General features: G+C 37.9%; 1 non-coding gene across 1 annotated transcript; it reads right to left on the reverse strand.

Annotated features, from left to right (window-relative positions):
• Window positions 1-1,840: 1,840 nt before the first annotated feature.
• On the reverse strand, window positions 1,841-1,947 carry LOC147936139 (small nucleolar RNA R71). The gene has a single exon (XR_015569696.1). It is a non-coding gene; the product is annotated as a small nucleolar RNA R71 (small nucleolar RNA).
• Between the last annotated feature and the right edge of the window lie 12,576 nt (window positions 1,948-14,523).

Consider the following 14,523-nt stretch of genomic DNA (forward strand, 5'->3'; position numbering starts at 1 on the left):
CGTAGATTGTGGTTCTAGTTTTCCATTGAGCTAAACCTAGAGTTCCTGAAAATTTAAAAGAAGAAATCAAAGTAAACTGAAATAAAAAAAATGCAAAACGAAAACAAAAATAAAAGATCCTAGACGATAATCCTAGTCTTAAACTCGAAAGTGACTTAATAGGTCCCCGACAACGGCGCCAAAAAGATTGATGTGTGTGGAATTTCACTTCAATCTTTTACCTCAGAAGACCACACGAAATACTGCAAGTGCACAGTTGATCGGTAGCAGTATTTAAGGATCGATCCCACAGAGACGAATAAATCACGTTAAGAGTTTGTTTAGAGAGGTCTATGGCTAAGGCTATAATAAGATGGGGGTTTTGGTTGAGTTTGTAACTAAAGAAATCAATAACTAAATGTAAATATTCTAGGAAAATATAAATGGACGGAATGTTGGGCTGTAGGGGATTCTTAGGGTATCAAGCACCGGTCTAAGCCTAAAGGGAATAGGATTGGAAGTTCAATGGTTAAACGTTCTTGGACTACGAAACACGAAAGAACGGGAGATAAGCTACTCGCTAATCACCTATCTAAAGTCTGTATACTCCGTTACTCAACTTTCGCAGGCAACGGCGCATATATCCCAGCAATTAAAGCAAGTTTGATTCTAATCCGTAAGGTTTTATAACTCAACTTACGCATGTTATAACACGATACTTGTCTAGGCTATTGCGAGTGAGTTTACAACACTTGTGATGTGTAAAACGCCTAAAATCAATCGCTAGTTAGCTAATCAAGCAATATGCATTAAGAATAAACCTAGATCAAATAACTAAGATGAACTAACCAGATCTAAAAACCCTTAAGCAAACGATACATGAATCCCCTTTGAAATCCATATTACCCAACAAGTAAACTACTCACACATACTCATGCAAATCAAAACCATATGAATAAGATATTGCATATAAGATTAGAAGTATGAGAAAAGGGTTTAGAGATCTTCTCTGTAATACAAAGTAGATGATCCTTCTTCCTTAAGCAAGTAGGAAACCGAAAATAAGAAAACTAGAAAGATGTTTGGTGACTTCAAAGGCAACGGTGGTGGCTTCCAAGAGAGCTGTAGATTAACGAACTTCGACGGCTGAGTAGAGGTCTAGGGACGTCTCTAAGGCTGCTGCTGGAGGCGTGAATGAGTGATTAAGAGGCGGAAAAGAGACACCAAGGAAGGACACCACAAAACCCTAGATCTTAAGAGTATTTATAGGGTTTTGTTTAGGGTTAGGGTTTTGTAAGGGTAAAAACGTCTTCTCTTCTTAAGTGCAGGATAAAGGGCGGCGAAGGAGGCTTCTGGACCGTGTAGGAGGCTTGGACTGGGCCGTGGTGATGGTCGCTGGTCAGGCCTTGAATAAAAGCCCATCGGCTGATTGCTTCTCTTCACGTTGTTTTATAACACGTCTCGATAAATCAGGCATAACGTCCGGATGAATGAATGGATTGACTTGATTCCACTTCGAGAAGAAAGATGACTCTTCCAGCTTTCCATAGACACCACGCATGTATATTTTGAGCTCTGGAAGCTCTTCAAAATTGGCCCGTACTGTAAAGCTCTGAAACTTTCCTAAAACGTATTTTCCTTGCCTTTTGGTCCTTTATGCTATAAAACCTGTAAAATCTTATTGAAACATGAAATACTTGATAATAGACATTATAGCCTTGAAATCATAATAAACTCTTCCTAAATGCATACTAAAACTATAGCTAAAATGAGTAAAATAATGATGTTATCAACAATCACTAGTTGGGATGCTTGTAAGAAGACCTTCCTAGCTAAATTCTTCTCTAATGCAAGAACTGCAAGGTTGAGGAATGAGATTTCTGGTTTTGCACAAAAGAATAATGAAAGCTTTTGTGAGGCATGAGAGAGATTCAAAGGCTTCCAAACTCAATGTCCACACCATGGCTTTAACAATGAATCTCTACTCAGCACCTTATATAGAGGAGTTGTACCTAAGATAAGGATACTTTTGGAGAAAACCTCCAATGGAAATTTCCTCAATAAGAATGTAGAAGAAGGATGGGAGCTAGTGGAGAACTTAGCACAATCTGATGGGAACTACAGTGAGGACTATGATAGAACAGTAAGGGTTGTTCCAATGATCAAAATGAGAAGTATAAGAAAGAATTGAAGGTTGTTCATGAGAAGTTGGACAAGATTATGCTTAGTCAACAGAAGAACATTCACTTCCTTGCTGAAGAAGACACAACAATACAAGTTGGGGAGAATGAAATGGCTGAGTTGTGTTATGTACAGAACCATGGTGGTTACAAGCCTTAGAACCAGTTCAAGAACAACAACTTTTCTTATAGGAGTACTAATGTGGCAAACCCACAAGATCAAGTTTATCCACCTCAATAGCCCCAACAACAGAACAACTATGCACCAAGTAGAAACACAATGGTTTTCAGGCTCCAATGTGTCCCCCTGCAAGGTTTCAGACTAACCATGGCCAAGAACCAGATTTGAGAGCTATGATGCAGCAAATGTTGCTTGGCCAAGCAAATGGGCAGATTGAGGATGCAAAGAAGTTTGCTGAGCTGAACCAAAAGTTAACTTCTCAGTATAATGATCTAAACATCAAGTTTGAGAGTCTGAACTCTAGAGTGAAATACATGGAGAGCAACATTGCGTATACTTCAGCTCCAAAGACTAATCAACTTCCTGGAAAAGCTATTCAAAACCCAAGGGAGGTTACTGCTAAAGCTATTCACCTTTATGAGGAAGTTGTCACTGAGGACAGTGAAGTTCAAGCTGGGGAGGATTTGTCACTAATTGAAGCCCAGAGCAAAGATTTTACACAGCATATTGAAGCCGGCAAAGCACTCAACCAGGTGCTCAACCATACACACGATCGAGTACCTGATCGAGTGACCGGTTGAGTCATTGCCACAGAATCTGTTAAGCCTGTTAGATACATTCCTCCTGCTTACAAACCACCTCTACCATTTCCAGGGCGCTTCAAGGAGCAAAAGCTCAAGGAACTAAGGGAAATAATTGAAAAGAAGGAATTGATGGCTTTGAAAGAAGAGGTTGTGATTGAGAAGAAAGAAGAAGAGAGGGGACCTGGTTTGGAACATTATGCTCCATATCCTCTCTACAAAGGCATGCTGCTTGAAATATCCAAGACGAAGGCTCAGAATCAGGACAAGAGGGATCTTGAGAATATTGGGGAAGCTGTTATCCCAACAAAACTAGAAGACCCAGGTCCATTCAACTTACCATGCTCACTGAACTATATGCACTTCAACAAGTGTCTATGTGACCTTGGAGCCTCTGTGAGTGTTATGCCCTTTTCAATAGCACAAAAGCTGGGTTATGAAGAGTTCAAGCCAAGCAACCTCTACATTAGTCTTGCTGATGGCTCTAGAAGAGATGTGATTGGTAAACTGGAAAGCTTTCCAGTGAAGATAGGTAAAGCAAGGATACCAACTGACTTCATCATCCTTGACATGGAACAAGATCTTGATTATCCTATTATCCTTGGAAGACCATTCTTGGCCATAACTGGAGCAATGATAGATGTTAGAAAAGGTATAATCAGCCTGGAAATTGCTAATGGGTTGACTATGAGGTTTGACATCATGCATGCAACAAACCAACCCACCATTGGAGGCCAACCTTTTGCCATAGAGGATATAGCTGATGCTGAACCAGTTAAGGAAGACAAGGATTCTAAGATCAAGGTCCCAAACAATGAAGAAGCTGTTCAAGGACTTAAGGATACAGTTCAAGAATTGACTGGTCTAGTGAAGGATCTACAAGTTCAGTTCAACAAGAGGTCTTTGAAGAAGGCAAGACCAAGACTCCAGCTTAAGAAGAAACAAAGTTGAAGTGTTAAGGGTGTAGTGATCAAGGATCAGCACCATTGTGATCAAGTTGTACCAGGTAGGATCTCATCACCTCCTTGGTCTCCAAACCAAGCCTGAAAGGGCACCAAAAGTCAAGCTTAGAGACTATAAACAAGCTCACTAGGGAGGAAGTCCCTAAGGTATCATTGTACATATGTTTAATTTTCCTTGTAGTTTTGATTTCTTTTCTTTTATGTTTGTGTTGGGAAGGCCATTTTATGAGAATGTAGATGGGTTTGGGATGAATTGAACTTGTAAAAGTTGATTCGCAAGCCCACTCAACCGGTACACAAGAGGTACTCGATCGAGTGGCATACAAGCCAAAGCCCACTCGATTCAAATTTCTCTTGCACAATCGAGTGGAGGGAGAAAGGAGTTTGAAATTCAAATTTTGGTCAAGCACTCGACCACGTGGGGTCGAGTGGCAAAAAAAAGAGAGTCAAGGATTCCCAATTCAAGTTTGAATGCCAAAAACGCTTCACCCTTGTCTCTTTGTCCCCTTAGCTTCTCTGTAAAGAGATAAACTCGTTCCTAATCTCAACACTCTTTCATATGCTTTAAACAATCAAAATCTAGCTTAAAATCTCTCTCAAATTCATCTTCTTGCTCAAAGTTCAGTTCTTTTGGTTTTTGGGTTACTAATCTATTAACTTTGAACTTTGAGTCTATTCCTTTCAGTTCTCTTTCAAAATGTCTTCAAGGGGTAGAGAAACATCAAGACAAGCTGCTATTCATGAAGTTGAAGGCAAGAAAGCTGCAGCTCGCTCATTGGATCGACGTGATGCACAACTTGCATCAAGAAGAGAAGATGGTGAAAGTGCTCGATCACTTACTCGAACAGGAAAACGAACGAGTGCTGGTTCGAGTAGGCGGTCGAGTGGCATAGCGAAGAAGAAACATCAGCAATTTGAAGAGGAGAGGACCCAGAGCGAACTGAAATTGAGGAAGAGATGGAGTTCACTCTTCAAAAACACATGAGGAGGAACAAGACAAGAGGGAAGAGGCCAGCAGTTGAAGAACAAGAAGAAGAGAGTGAAGGTGAAGAAGAGGAAGAAGAAGGGGAAGAAGAAGAAGAATCTTGTGGTTTAACTACAAAACAGCTCTATGAAGCTTTCATGAGGATGAGTTTTCAAGGAACAAGGTATCCACACAAGGAGGCCATGGAGAAGCTGGGTATTGATGAAGATGTAGAGTTTCTCTTTGAGAAGTGCAATCTAAGCAAATTCATGGGCTTGTGCATGGAAGGGTATAGAGAAGAGAGCTGTGAGTTCTTAGCCACCATCAAGTTTTACTTCTTCCCAAGAATGGATAAAGAGTTGGGAGATGGTTGTTGTGACTTCACCATCAAAGGTAGAAGATATGAGCTTTCATTCAAGAAGATAGCCAATATCTATGGATTTGAAGTTGGTAGTAAAAGGAATATGGTTATAGTAAGGGAAGAGCTCTTTGCTATTTGGAAAACCATTGGAGACAACAACATCTACTCATCCTCAAAGTCCAAGAGCTCAAAGATAAGGATTCCAGTCCTAAGGTACTTCCACAAGGCCTTAGCAAACACTTTATTTGCTAGAAAGGAGACTGGAAATTTGAATGAGGGAGAGCTTAAGATGATTAATGTAGCACGTAATGGCATCATCCTTCAAGAAAGAGATGGGACCACTGTCCTTGGTAGTAGTGTGGAGACCGATCTTGTTATGGTCCTCATTGACCAATTGATCTACTATAGAAGCTGGGTGAGCAAGCTATACAAGAGAGGCTCAACTGGAGTTATAACCATTGGAGGCATCATTACTCCAATGCTAGTAGCTGCCAAGGTACCACCTCAAGGAGAAAAGGCCAAGCCAAGATGGATTGATACCAGCTACCTCACCTCCACTCTCATTCTAGCCAAGGAGATGCACCATGGGAAGCACCTCTTCAACTTTGAGCATCCAACACTAGGGAAGACTCAGCTTGTTCTACCCAACAAGGCACTCACTACCATAAGTGAAGGGCTAAACATTGATTTTTGGCCAGCTGCTAAGCTTTTGTTTGATGGGACAGCCCAAATAAGAGAAGATCATGATGGAGATGTGGAGATGACTGATGGAGAAGAACAATTCTATTTTGAAGATTATGAGCCACGTCCAAGGGATAGTAGAGGAGTGAGAGAGACTAGCAAGAGATTGACACTTCTACATAAGTGGAACAAGTGACATGGAAATAATTTTGACAAGTTGAAGAAGAAGGTGGGAAGGATGACTAAGTCCATCAAGGGTTTAAAGAAGGAGATTGCTATATTGAAGAGTGGAAATTCTTCACCAAGCCATTCTAGCCCATTGAGAAGGAGTAGCTCCACTAGAGCATTATCTAGAGCTTCAATGCATGAGCCAATTCAGAGGAGGAGAAGTTCAAGTCGTCCATAACAGTAGTTTCTAAGGCACTCGACCGGTTCACTCAAGCACACACTCGACCGAGTACCTCCAATGCACTCGGCCGAGTACATGCCCAGACCTCCCTATGTTTTTCCAGCTCCAGCAGGCTATCCAGGCTATCCCTATGGCCAAACATACCCTCCCATACCTCCCCAATACTTCATGGATCCAACCCTCTTGCAGCAATACTACCATCAGCAAGGACAACAATTTTTCCCACCACCACCAACTCGACCACCCAACCCGACCGAGCACTCGACCGAGTACCAGTCGATGGCCATCGTCGAGTTGCCTCCTTCCCCACCTCCAAATCAAGCTCCAACCTCCAACTACACATTTGACAGCATGAATGAGGATGTGGACAACTTCTTCTACAACCAATAAGGTACCAACATCACCATTTCATTATAAATACCATTCCATGTCTTGTTTAGTTTTATTTTGAATCTTGAATCCTCTTACAAATTTTTCTTACACAAGGGACTGTGTAATTTAAGTTAGGGGGAGGGTTTGAGATAGCATTTGACATTGTTTTCTATTTTCTTATTTCAAATTTTTAGCATAATCATGTTAGTACTTGCATTTCATCTAAGGCATAAAAAAAGACCAAAAAATTTGAATTTTTTTCACAAAAAGCTTTAAAAAAACCGAGTGTTCATGTAGTTTGCATTGCATATTAGGATCTTGTCAGTATGTTCCATGTAGGACTGTTTCATATTGCATTAGGGATCAATGATGAGTTTAGCCTTGTTAACTTGTTTAAATTCACTAAACTATGATCAATGCCCAAGTTAATAGTACTTTGATGCTTGTTGAGTGGTTAGAAACATAAGACTGAACCAAGTCTAGAATTCCTATATTGCATTCTGTCTAAACTGAAACATGTTGTGATATGAAACCACTTCCTATTTATAAGAACCTAATATTGACTTTTAAATATCAGTTTGTGCATTGCTTTAAACTCATGGATACTTTACACATATTTGGATCATCTTTCCCATTTCTACCACTCTTGATGATCCAAGTAGCTGATTTCATAATTGAATCAGTTTCCCATACCCTTAACCAACCTTTCTTTCAAGCCTTGTTAAATCTTGCGTGTGTGAGGCCTATTTTGGGATTGAGCTTGGTAGAAAGTGTTAGGTTTGAACTGACAAGAATAAAACCTTGTGTAGTTCTAGTTTGCATTTTTCAAACTAGATAGGACTAGGAGGTTTAAATTCTGGGTTGGGACTTGGTATGTTTAAAAACAGAAAAGAAAAGAGGGAAAAGATAAAGAAAAGGGTAAAGTCCTTAGGAGTCAAACTTAAGTGAAAGAATGGGAGTATTAAAAGTTCTAAGTAAGGTTCTCGTCAAAGAAAAGAAGAGTCTAGTGAAAAGTTTTATGACTTGGGAAACAAGTAAGAGTAAGAACCTTAGCAAATAAGAAAGAAACCCCATTCCACTAAGAGGAATCAAGTAATAAACCCCTCATAGGACAGAAAAACAAAGAGAAAAAGGGCAAAAGAGAAAAGAGGAAGTTAGAGGGTAGAAATAGGACATCATGGGTTTAGAATGATCAGGAACAAACACTTTGGGTACCTTTGGGTAGACAAGGTTCTGTTCTTGTATGTGTCTAAGTGATCTTACCTTTAGCCTTCTTTTAAAGCTTAATCCATTTTTTGTGAGAGAACCCTTGTTATTGATACGCCCCACTCAAAAGAGAGACAATTTTTGTCTCTAAACCCTTATTACCAAGCCAAATGAGTTTAAGCATTGCATAATCTGATTCATGTTCTTGTTTAATGAATGTTAAAGGAAGTGGTTGATTTGAATGCATATGGAAGTCTAAGGCTTGAATCAGTTAAGGTTGTGAAAAACTTGTCTAAAATTTTGAAGTAAAAGCTCATTCAACTTACATCATAGTACTAGTAACTTGGACATTGATTCTAGCTAGCTTATTAGCAAGTTTTAGGTGCAGAGATCCCACTTCCAACCCTCATTCTTCTACTTATGTCTTGTTTATTTGCTTGAGGGCAAGCAAACACTAAGTTTGGGGGTGTTGATGTTCATATATTCCACCTTGTTTTACCTTAGTATATTCACATATTTTGCATGATTTACTATCTAGTTTGGCCATTATTGAGTAGCATTAGGACTGTTTTATGCATTATAGTATATTTGCATTGCATTTGCATAGTTTCTTGCATAAACAAGTGATTTTGGATCCTAAGGAGCATGAAAGGATGCTGAGAAGGATTTGAGCTATCAAGTGAAGAAGATCAAGGAGTTAGAGCAGAAGGAACTAAGTCCGGGAGTCCACTTTACCACCACACTCGACCGTGTGCGGAGAGGGACTCGATCGGTTGGAAGAAGCAGAAGAAGATGTCACTCGACCAAGCACTCGACCGAGCACCTGGTCGAGTTGACCGAGCCGCCTACCTATTTTGTATTCTAGCCATTTTAGGGCTTCCCCTCTCTTCTATATAAAGACCTTGTACCTCATGGCCGCAAAAAGAGAACACTTTTTAGGGAAATAATATCTAAACCTAGTTTTTACCCTTTTGGGGTTTGTCTACTTTTTCTTTTCTTTTTGCTTAGATTCTTAGCCACTTTTGTACCAAAAACCAAGAAATCTTTGATACTTGTTAGATCCACAACTTTCTAAGTATTGAGAATTTGAGTTTGATTTCTTCTTCAATATTGTAGATCTCTATCTCATCTATCTAATCATGCAAGTTTCATTGATTTCTGGGTTTATGACTTTGTTCATCATGTTTAGTGATTGCGAGTAGTGTGTAGAGATCTTAAGGATGGATTGGCTGGGTAAAGGTTATGGGTGTTTAGATTGATCAAACTTTATTGTTATACATCTCTTCTAGATTAGATATGCTCTATCCTGTTCTTATACTGAGAGGGTAAGAATAGATCTTAAGCTTCTTAGCATCACACCAATGTCTAAGTTGCTAGATATGGCTCATCATGAAGCATGCTAAGAGATTAGATGTTTTAAGTGATTTTTGACATTGATGATCTGGTTGTTTAATGTCTGCTTTTATATGTAATAGCTAGTGAGAGCTAGGTCTAAGAAATATTTAGGGGGAGGTATTGGTTTAAGATTTAGAAAGAATTTTAATGACTTTAAAAGTTAGGTAAAATATGTTGCTATTCAATCAAGACTTTTAAAAACTCTTTAAAAATTTGGTGTTATTGGTTGTGGATTTGTAAAAAGTTATCTAAAATCTTGATAAATCTAGTGTTATTGGATTAAAAGTTTTATAAAGTCATTAAAAGGTTTATGTTATTCAAGTAAAACAAAAGAATCTTGGATTGTTAATGAATTCAAATTTTATGTTATTGGTTTAGGATTTTATATCATTTCCTTCATAACAAAAGTCATAAAAACTCTTTCATCAAATAGAAAGATTTTACAAGATTAGAAAAAACAAATCATCAAGATTTTAAAAAACTTCCTAAACAATCTCTTAGAATCCTTTATTTTTAACTTTCAATTTTCTATGATTCTAACAATCAGCAAGAACATAAAGTCATTAAAATTCTTTCTAAATCCTAAACCAATACCTCCCCCTTAAGCTTGATTGTTATTGTCATGAGAATGGATTAACATGTATTAGAAGATCATTGTCTAGAGATAGCTCTTTGTTGATTGAGGTTTGTTGATCAGTTTAGATAACCATAGCTTGAGTCCAGCCCATGAATCCATCCTTAGGACCTTTCTTTGTTTATTGATTTTCTAGTTCAATTATTGTTATTCGCTTCCTGTTTGATTTACTTTTGTTTTGCTCTGTTTGGATAGTTGTTCTGTCTTTGTTTCTCATCTGCAAGTTCACTCGACCACCCCCTCGATCGAGCATCGGATCGAGTTCTTGCTCGACCATCATCCAATGTTCTTGTTTATGTTCTGCATTTATTTGTTCACTACCTGTTTCATTTCCTGTTGCATTCATTAAGTTTCTGTTTGATCATGTTTCACTACTTGTCTTGCATTAGTTTAGTTCCTGTTCTTGCTTAGTATCATTACGGCTTTGTTTTATTGTTTACTTTGCATTTAGTATCTTGTCTTAGTAGCTTTACATTCTGCATATTATCATTATCATTAGGTTGCTAGTGAAAAACATTCATCACATTTGGCTTAACTTAGATAAGTATTCATATCCTGATTGCTTGCATCACACCCATTATGGATTGACATCCTTTATGCTACAACAACATAAGGGTAATTGAAACACCTTGCATCCACCTGTTAATTCATCATCTCTACAATCATTCATTCATCATCATCACCACACAAAAGATATGTTTCAGGAGCCATCTTGTAGAATGCCTTAGACAAAGGTGTCGCCCATGGTTCTAACTCAATCGTAAAGGCATCAGACTGAGTTGGTGGTAACCCCTGCAACGGTTGAAATACATCCTCAAACTCCCGAACCACATGAATCTCACCTACAAGAACCTGTCCTATACACTCCAACATAGAAATAATGGTCAGATAAGCCTCATAACCCTTCCTGATCATCTTCTCTGCCTGCATAGCCGAAATAACCAGACTCCCTAAAGTTGGTCTCCTTCTCGGATAAACCAACTGCTTCCCTCTGAGCCATGTAGAATGACATCATACAGCTCCAATGGATTGATAATAATATCTGCCAGCATTGACTCCCTAGTCACCTGAATATCCACAACTTTCACCTATCCATGGACCTGGATCAACCTGCCTCCAACAACGTTAACGGCTATTAACCGCTCTCTGGGATCTCCATGAATTTTGCCATTCTCAACACATTCCAAGGTAATGAAGCAATGAGTTGCTCCACAATCAAACAAGACATGGAAATAATTCTTCCCACTAATAAGGTCCCTACACAAACCTTATGCGCTACAAACCCTTATTACCATCACAAGCAACCAGAAATATCAAAAAAATTGACAAAAAAAAAAAAAAACAAAGTGAGAAATTATACTCGTGATTGCGTTAGCACTGTAAAAATGGATAACCCGACCCGAACAGACCCATATCCACATGGGATTGAGGCTTTCAACCCAACCTATTTATTATAATGGGTTTAATTTATATACCCAAACCCAATAATATAAAATATAATGGCTAAATGGGTTATATGGGTTACCCATATATAAATAAAATAAAATTAATTAATTAATATCAAATCCATAACCTATTATATAAAATAAAATTATAAAAACCAACCAAAGTTTTTAAGCTTAAGAAAATATATCTAGATATTAAAATAGAAAACCATCCTAATATCCTAAAACCAAAAATCAATAAAATCAAAATAAAAAATCATTCTTAATTTAAATTAAAAACACATGAAACTTCTTTAAATTATCCAATTCGATTATTTAACTTCATAGTCTTCATTCTTCATCTTCGGCTTCATTTTCAGCAAAAAACAAATTACATTTATTTTAGATCATTGACATATATATTATTGTTTACTTTTTTTTTATCAAAGAAGAAAACTTAACATATATTTTATATATTTTACGTAAATTAGTTGTAAAAAGAAGATATTTTACATATTAATATAAACATATATATTATACTTTATGAATATATATATATATTATTTTTGATTTTTTTTTGATTAACCAACCCATGGGTAACCTATACCCTACTGGGTTTACCTCGATAAACTCACGAACCCGTTGGAGGAACCCATCAAAACTCATTTATTTATTTGGGTATAAAACTAAGAGGTAAGTCCACTTGTAGAAGGAACCATCACACCAGGGATCGAGTCCCGCTTCCCACGTATGTAGGAATTTGGCTAACGGGCTGACCAGTTGTGGCCCAATGGTTGACAAAAAAAAAATTTCACCCCTACCCGTTGAAATAATAGACAAACATGGTAAACCCATGGGTGTCTACCCATTTTGACACTGGCTCCTCCTGTCTCCAAATTCGAGTACACACTTAGTTCCGCTGGTAATTGCAACACCATCTCTCCAACCTGCTGCACTACTGGCTACGTAACCGCCACAATCATGGGATGCAGCTTGGGACACACTTATCTGATATGCCCCGCCTCTACGAACAACTCGCCACTCTTTGCTCCAAACTACCACACCAATTTTTTGCATGCTGTCCAGCTTCCACTTATGCCCCTGGGCTGGCTCTTCGCCCTTGCTAGAATCAGAATGCGGCTGAGTCCGCTTCGGCTGCAGTGAAGGACTGACCACCACCACATGTGCCCTCAATTCATCTTCTATCCCAGCTGCAGTCTTCACCAGCTCCTCTTTCATCGTGTAAATCTTCACCCTACACCAAGTCCTCTGGTCATCGCAAAATACTGATATGCTTAAATTTATCCTAGAGCTACTCTCTCAAATTTAGAGATCACTGTAGTATTTAGAGATCAATTCCACATAGAATCTTGGCTCACACAATAGATTTAATAGTTTTTAAATTATGCTAAACAAGAAAATAAATTGTAATTAAATTATTTAAAAAAATTTGTAAAATCATGATAATAAAACGCTAGGCATAGAGAAATTCTCATATCAATCAATTAATCAAGCATGATTCAACAATTAAGCACCAGTATTGAGCACTAAACACAATTGTAAAATAAATCAGTTCTCAAGGCAAATATTACCTAAGTTTAAAACTCGAAAATTCAAATCTCTTTGCCAAATCCAAGTAAAAACCAGCTTTGAAAACACTTTGAGTTTGTTCACAAAATTAATAAATCAAATCTCTTTGTAAAAAGTAATTTTGCTCATAAAAGGTTTTATCATGAAAATCAATTATATTCTCATATCAATTTCTTTTCCTAGGTAATTAATAAGAAGAACAACCAAAGATGAAGATCACAGAAGATAATGAATCTCAAGAAATCAATAGATCTAATAAACCATAAAAACCATATGAGAATCTCTGAACCTAACTGATACAAGACTCGGTGGTGAGACTTGTACCGGGATAGAGAGATGATGGCTTCACAAGTTGTCGGTCTCTTCTCTCTTGTGAAGGAAAGATGGTTGATGATGTAGATCTAACACGATGGTGGTACACCACAGAGATGTAATTGGTCTCTTATACAGTATACAAACTCAGCCTTGTAGAATCTCACACACAAGAAAAAGAACAAGCTTATTCTTTCAAGAACACTTAAAGAGAAGAAGTAAGAAAATTCAGCGTTTTTACTAATATCATAGGTGAAAAATCGTACAACTACTGCAGGGGGACTTTATAAGAGTCCTTTAGCTAGCCCTAAGGCTGAAAATAAATGAAAAATAATGCAACAAAAGAAAACAAATAAAATCAGATACAAAACTATTGTTTTTGGCAAGAAAATAAAACAAATAAGGAAAATAATAATTAGACTTTAACTCTTCTGATGAGCACATATTCTAGCTGTTGTTGGGGCTTATTGGACATATAAAGACCAAAAATATTGAATAGAACTTACCTGGATGTGATCTAGGCCCAATTGATGTTCTTTGTAACACTTCTTGTGCTACTAGATGAACTATTTTAGGGTTCTTTTCTTGTACTTGTTTGTTGGCTTGCTTCTTGAAGTAGGGGTTTTCATGGAGTTCCTCTACAGTATTTTGATCAGTCTCTTGATGCTCATCCATGTCCTCAATGTCTTGATTCTTGATCTTCACTATCTTGATCTTGATCTTCACTATCTTTATCCCTTTCAGAAGTGAAGCTTGTATTGCACATCTCTTGCAGCTCCAATGTCTTCTTTTGGCTTCTAGGGGTTCCTTGACCTGCCAAAAAAGGTTTCATACCTGGGAGACTGGTCTGATCAAGGCTCATTTGGGTGAAGGCTTCAGCAAGCTCTTCCTCAGCTACGTGATCATATCTATTGTGGCGGCATGATGGTTGTACAGACCAGTTGACGTCCTTCAGCTCTAGGGAGCCTACAATGTCTTGCACGGCTAAGTTAAACCTCTTCCTGAGCTGTTTGGCTTTTGATCTCGTCATATGACCTTCTTGTATTTCTGTTACAGGATGTGGTACAAGATCTCGTTCAACGGGTTGGTTGGTAGGGTTGATGTCTGAATCACTAACAAGCAAAATACTCATACATCATTGTAAAAACACAAATCAAAATCTGAATAAATTGCATTAAGAAATTAGAAGAAGAAGTAAAGGAGTTCTGAATCTTCCCTGAAAGAATCTTGATTCTTCAAGCTCTCTAAAAATCTCTTAGGGTTTTGCAAAAAAGAAAGCTTAAGTCTAAACA

The sequence above is a fragment of the Camelina sativa genome, chromosome 10 (assembly GCF_030686135.1).
Source record: "Camelina sativa cultivar CO46 ecotype springtype chromosome 10, ASM3068613v1".
NCBI classification, from domain to species: Eukaryota; Viridiplantae; Streptophyta; class Magnoliopsida; order Brassicales; family Brassicaceae; genus Camelina; species Camelina sativa.